Here is a 5,909-nt window from a genome sequence, read left to right as displayed (position 1 = left end):
TCCTTATGCCTTTGACTGGCCACATGAACCACTGTTGGGTTTTTTATGTTTCTTTAGGGATCAGTTTATCATTGGTTTACAGTTCCCTGTCCACCCTTTCTTCTTCATAGCCTGTAAATATTTCTGTATTTCTATTAATCAATTATTGCCTAACTCCTTTTGGCTGATGTGCAAGGTCGTAGTTTTGTTCTGCCTGCATGACATTCCTCTGACTCAGCTCTTCCGTTACTTCTATTACCCAAAATTATCCGAGCCGGGGACCTTTCTGTTCCAAGACTGAATGGGCTTGATCTTCATTGATAAAATGCCATCCTCCAATAAGCATTGGAGGGACCACTACTTCTTCATTTGCTTTCCCGAGCGGCTAGATTTTCCGGCCAGCTGACAACTAGAAGTGACTAACCCACCACCACTCAGGAAGTACAAAAGCTGATCGGACTATCTCCAGGCAGCTTCAAACTTGGCCGATTAGAAGTATCACATCCATAAGTTGCTACTGGAGGACGTCCTTTACGTGTTTGACTTGAGTCTAATCTGCATGAAGCTTCCGTCCAACCTAGATATGCTCTTTCTTTCCCCAATATTTGAATCTAACTGATTTTTCCTCCTCTTTTGCAGCTCAAATCATGTTGCGAGCACGTCTGATCGGCAAGTGCAAGCTCACAGACGCAAAGATCAATCCTGCAACCGTAGCCCAGTTGGAGAGTCACGGTCTACAGCCGGTCGGCTCTCACGAGGATTCGCTCAGCAAAGAAGAGGGAACACAAGCACTAGGGAGGGGAGTTGGGAGAAGTCAGATAGCAGCAAGTGACCCAGCGGCCATAACCGCCGACCTTCCTCCCGAACGACCTTCTCCCGACCCTTCTCCGAGCGGGGCGAGACCTTCATTCCTCCTCTCGAGCAGGGAGTCACAGAGCTCCCTACTTCCTTATCATCCGATCGAACACTCTCATTGTTCGCGCTGCCTCAGGGGACAATTTGCACGCTGTCGGTCACCTTCATGCCACCATCTTTGTCGGTGTCCCAAGTGTCCTGCATTCGACCAATTCTGACATCCCCATCTTCAGGCAGGGTGACTTCAAACCCCTCTGGCCCGAGAAACCAGAGGCAAATAACGACAATTATCCATTTGCTAACTGATGAGTATCTCAATGCAGACGACCCGACGTTCCTCACCCCGAGCACCATATAAGGATCCAAGGGCTGCTCGCACAGATATGAGCCGATGCTCGAGCCCGTGCAGCGGTCATCTCTCCGAGGAAGCTGCCCAACAATCACTCCCAGATGTCCACTAGGGTATATACACTGCATTTGTATTTATTTTTTATTCATTCGACACTTATAATTTTCCTGTTGTTGCAGTTCTAGATAGAGAGCTTGGCCATGTACCACAGACTCACCTATTTAGAGCATGAAGTCTGTTGGTGCGGGAAACATCCGACGATCGAACCCAAGTTTTGATAATGGTAAAGGGATTCAAAGTTAAGATTACTTGTTATCTAATGTACTTAAATGAGGTTTCAGGAAAGTCCTAACTGCGGTTAGGCAGGTGAAAAAATCTAAGGGCCTGTAACCTTAGGTCCTAGGGGTTGGTAACCCTAGGTGAAGGAAAATCCTAGGGGATGGTAACCTTAGGTTCTAGGGGGTGGTAACCCTAGGTGAAGGAAAATCCTAGGGGACGGTAACCTTAGGTCCTAGGGGGTGGTAACCCTAGGTGGAGGAAAACCCTAAGGGGTGGCAACCTTAGGTCCTAGGGGTTGGTAACCCTAGGTGGAGGAAACCTCTAAGGGGTGGCAACCTTAGGTCCTAGGGGGTGGTAACCCTAGGTGGAGAAAAATCCTAGGGGGCGATAACCCTAGGTCCTAGGGGGTGGTAACCCTAGGCAGAAAGTCCAGTCAGTCTTGAGGACCGGACTGGCATCAGGTAACTCTCCTAAGTGGAGTAGGTGAGGGTGCGTTCCCCATAGAGGGAACGTAGGCGTCGGGTCGACCTAGGGTTTCCGGTCGAAAATCTGAAGTTAGACCCGGACAGTCCGATGACTATCAATTACTTGATTTATCATATTTATATCTGTTCTAACTTTGTCTTGTAGGGTATGTTGTTGTTTTGGGACTAACGTATCTTGCAGGTACGAAAGGAACAAACTAAGCCTCGGATGAACAGTGTCCGAGGCACCTCCATGGAGCTTGGAGGCGCCTCGGGTGCAAAGCGGAAGCTGGCTGCGAAGCAGTGCTGGAGGCGCCTCAGATGAAGCTAGAGGCACCTTGGACCAAGGTTTGAAGGCGCCTTGAAGAGGCTTGGAAGCGCCTTAAAGCAGATAAGTGCGACCAGTTCTGTGCTGATCCACGCGTGCGACTCGGGCCGCCTGGAGGCGCCTCGGACGTGCTTGGAGGTGCCTTCAGCAGTGTATAAAAGGGGTTATCGAGGCAGCACTCAGAGAATCAATCCTCTAGAGCTCTTTCTCCTGTGTACTGCTAACAAGACGATCCGGCTGAGCTACGGCAAGACCCCGACGACTCGAAGTTTCAAGATAGTGATTTTAATCGTCGGTATAACTTGTATTCCAGTTTTAATATTGTACTTCAAAGTTGTACTCTCATTTATGATATTATAGTTGTTGCCCACCGAAAGTGATCAACGATCGCGGGCCTTAAAGTAGGAGTTGTCACATGCTCCGAGCCAAGTAAATAATTTGTGTCTTTGTGTGTTGTTCCTTTTATTTCCGCTGCGTTTAACACTCGAGTTTTATGAATCGAATGAAATAGTCATGAGCGTTATTCACTCCCCCCCCTCTAGCGCTTCTCGATCTAACAAAGTCCAGCAGCTGCGCACTCCGAGCGACCAATCAGTTGCTTCACAGGTGCGCTTGGAGCAGATGAGCGCCGAGGTAGCCCAATTAAAGGCTGATCTATAGAGGAGCTCTGAGCTACCGGACGTAGAAAAGGGCAAGAATGCTGAGCAGGCAACGCAGCTGGCGAGACTCAACAAGCAGACCTCCTCCTTCGAAGCAAAGATCCACTCGGCCAACACCAGGAAGCTCCGAGCCATCGAGGATTTAGAGATCAAGGACAAAGAAGTTCGGGTCCTGGCTCAGAGTCTGAAGGAGACGGAGGTGCCCCTAAATGCTGAGCGAGAGGGTCAGTCAGTTGAGCGGTCCGCTGCGAGGGCCTACCTAGCTCAACGTAAAGAATGAGGAGCTGGCCACTCTGAAGGCAGACTTAGAAGCATCTTGATAAGCCTTGGAAGTTTACCAAAGCACGGAGTCTAGTCGGTTCGAGATGTAGAAACAAGCTTACCTCCGCTTGGGCCCCTTCAATGATCGACTCACCGACCGAGCGCTTCGCCTCTTTTACCTAGCCATCGATGGGATGCTCCACCAAATGAACAACAGCAGCCATATCCCTGCCACTCTGAGCAACTAGGTCATCAATCGGGACAAGCTGACTGAGTTGTTGCTCGATGATGTGTTGGATTACCTTGAGTGAACCAGCTTCCTACGGTGCTTGTCTCTTTTTTGTACTACCTTATCTTATACAAACTTTGCAAGTGTTAATGTAGAGTCACCCGTTCGGCGTACCCTTTCATTTAGTGTTATTCCATCATGTTGCACCGTTCGACGCTTCTTTGTTCAGCTTTTGTTGAAAACACTCGTGCAATCATCACTGTTATGTTGGAATAAGGCTACACGCCACTTACCATTTTACAAAAAATTTCTCAGTGTGGCTCCATGGACTACCGATCAACGACGTTATATGTTGGTGCAGGAAGCATCTGACGATCGAACCTGAGTTTTGATAATGACAAAGGGTTCAAAATTAAGATTATTTGCGCTCTAATGAGTTTGAATAAGATTGCAAGAAAGTCCTAAATGTTCTTAGGCAAAAGTCCTAGTTGTGGTTAGGCAGGTGGAAAACCCTAGGGGGTGGTAACCCTAAGTCTTATGGGGTGGTAACCATAGACGGAAAGTCTTGGCTGGTCGAAGGCTTCAGGCAAAAATCCTAAAGTTGGGGACTCTAGGTTGAAATCCTGGTGTCGCAAACTGGATGGAAGTCTGGGTGGGTCGTGGAGCGGACGTCCAGTATAAAGACCGGAAGCTTCGGACGCTGAGCAAAAGTCCAATTGGTCTAGAGGATCAATCTGGCAATAGGTAACTTCTCCTGAGAGGAGTAGGTGAGGACGCGTTCCCCGAAGAGGGAACAGTAGACGTCGGTTCGACCTAAAATTTCGTCGAAATTCAAAGTCAGAATCGGACAGTCAAAAGCTGTCAAATTTTTGTATATATATATATATATATATATATTATTTTATACCTGGACTAACTTTATTTTGTAGAAAATAAGGGGCTAGAAAAAGCTGGTCTGGGTGCCTGGAGTCGGTCTAGGCTCCCAAAACTCAAAAGTTATCGCCAAGCTGATGTGGCACGCGCGGAGTAGCAGAGCCATGTGGTCCAGATGCCCGGAGGGGTTTCGGGTGCCTAGAACAACCTATAAAAGTAGCTTCGACCAGGAGCTTTAATACAACACAATGAATGACTTTCAATTCTTCGAGCTGCTTAGAAAATGCTTCCACAATGCTCGAAAGCTCCGACGACAATTCTTCTAGAGATTTCCTCATACGAAGTTGTTGGTATTGTTTTATTTAAAAGTTACTTGTACTACAACTGTAATCATTTTGTATTATTTTAGATTGATTAGTGATTGCCCATCGAAAGCACTCTTACATGCAGGGCTTGGAGTAGGAGTCGCCATAAGCTCTGACCCAAGTAAAATCTTGGTGTTTGCGTTGTGTCTTTTTTACTTTTCCGCTGCGTATTTACTCAAAGTTTAACGAAACCACCATGAGTGTTATTCACCCCCTCTAGCGCTTTTTGATCCTACATTATATTTGTCGATCATCTTTATCCATAGTAGCCTTAGCTTTAGAGCGGTCAATCAGCCATTTTTCATCACAGTCTCAGGTTTAGAGTCGCCGCTCAACTGTTGAAATGCGTAGACACAAGTTTAAGGTCACCGCTCGACCATCGATGAAGACCAGGGTTTAATATCGCCGCTCGACAGTTCCAATGTGTAGATGAGGGTTTAAGGTTGTCGCTCGATCGCTGATGTAGACAAGGGTTTAAGGTCGCCGCTTGACTGCTGACATAGAAAAATGTTTAAGGTCGTCGATGGACCATCGACGTAGACGAGGGTTTATGGTCGCTGCTCGATCGTCGACGTAGACGAGGGTTTAAGGTTGCCGCTCGACCGCTGACATAGATGAGGGTTTGAGGTCGCCGCTTGACCGCTGACGTAGACGAGGGTTTAAGGTTGACCATTGACATAGATAAGGGTTTAAGGTCGCCGCTTGACCGTTGATGTAGACGAGGGTTTAAGGTTGACCAATGACATAGATAAGGGTTTAAGGTCGCCGCTCAACCACTGACATAGACGAGGGTTTAAGGTCGTTGCTCGACCGCTGACGTAGATGAGGTTTAAGGTCACCGCTCGACCGCTGATGTAGATGAGGGTTTAAGGTCGCCGCTCGACCACTGATATAGACGAGGGTCTAAGGTCGCCGCTCGACTGTCGGTGAAGACTAGAGTTTATAGTCACTGCTCAACTTTGAACTTGGCTGATTAGCTCAAGAGTCTTGAACACTTGTGATTTTATTCATATTTATCCTGCATCCAGAAGTCATACATGCACTTATACTGGTACATTTATATTTATTCACGCACCTCTCACTCGACCCTATAGGGTTGGAGATGGTTTGCGCTCCACGGTCACTCGAGCTATCTTCCATCTTTGTCCTCCAGATAGTAGGCTCCTGAGCGAAGCTTCTGCATGTCCTTGTAGGGTCCCATCCATGGGGCTTCGAGTTTAGTGACGTCGTTGACCGGCTTTATTCTTTTCCACACTAGATCACCAACT

The sequence above is a fragment of the Zingiber officinale genome, chromosome 1B, assembly GCF_018446385.1.
Source record: "Zingiber officinale cultivar Zhangliang chromosome 1B, Zo_v1.1, whole genome shotgun sequence".
Lineage (NCBI taxonomy): Eukaryota > Viridiplantae > Streptophyta > Magnoliopsida > Zingiberales > Zingiberaceae > Zingiber > Zingiber officinale.
This window is presented reverse-complemented; position numbering follows the sequence as displayed.